Source organism: Lipotes vexillifer, unplaced genomic scaffold (assembly GCF_000442215.2).
Source record: "Lipotes vexillifer unplaced genomic scaffold, Lipotes_vexillifer_v1.1 scaffold1201, whole genome shotgun sequence".
Lineage (NCBI taxonomy): Eukaryota > Metazoa > Chordata > Mammalia > Artiodactyla > Lipotidae > Lipotes > Lipotes vexillifer.
Genome location: NW_006783542.1, coordinates 714,122 through 714,896, shown reverse-complemented (window position 1 = coordinate 714,896; position 775 = coordinate 714,122).

Genomic DNA, 775 nt, shown 5'->3' with positions numbered 1-775 from the left:
GCAGGAATGGTCTCCTTTAAAGTTCCTAGTGGTTTATGCAAAGAGCCTTGGCTCCTGGATGTTCCTTGAGCCATAAGCACGCGGTCTTATGGAAGCATTTGGGGAAGAGGTCTGGGGAAGAGATCTTTGCTGGGATTTTTGGCACAAAAGAAGCCCTTTACGCGAAAGCGCACACAATGGGAACCGGAGAACTCCGGAGGTTTGCCTTTGCTTTTTGGTCTATAAAGCTAACTTCAGAATAGATTTGTGTAGAGGAAAGGCAGGGCCCCAGTTAATGAGGAAGCTTTAGGGTAACCAGTGCTGTTTCCGGTGGAGGCCTGGAGTGCCCGGCCGTCTCTTCCCTGACACTTCACGGTTCCTCAAGTGGTTCTTCAAGAAGTGCCCCCTCCAGCTTCCCAAGTTCAAAAAACGGCAGCTCCTGGGCTGGTGCTGGCTTCTGAAGAGAGACTGTGCCCCCCAGGCGCTGTGATCACGGTGGCGGGAGGGGAGCGGCTCCGCAAATCTCTAAGTGGCCTCACCTAGTGCTGGCATTTCCACCATCGGTGACCGCCTTTGGGTCAGAACTTAGGCAAAGCCCTAAAGTGAAAAGATTCAGGCATCCAGGACGGGATTTAATCTTGTTTTATCTTATTTGATAGAATCCGAGAGCTTTCTAAGTTGTCAAGTTTTGCACAGAAGAGAAGGGTAAATAAGCAGATGCCAGAATCCAAAGTCTAAGCTTTTCTTCAATTTTGTCCTATTCCATCTCTATCCTCCCCAAACCTTTTCTTAATGG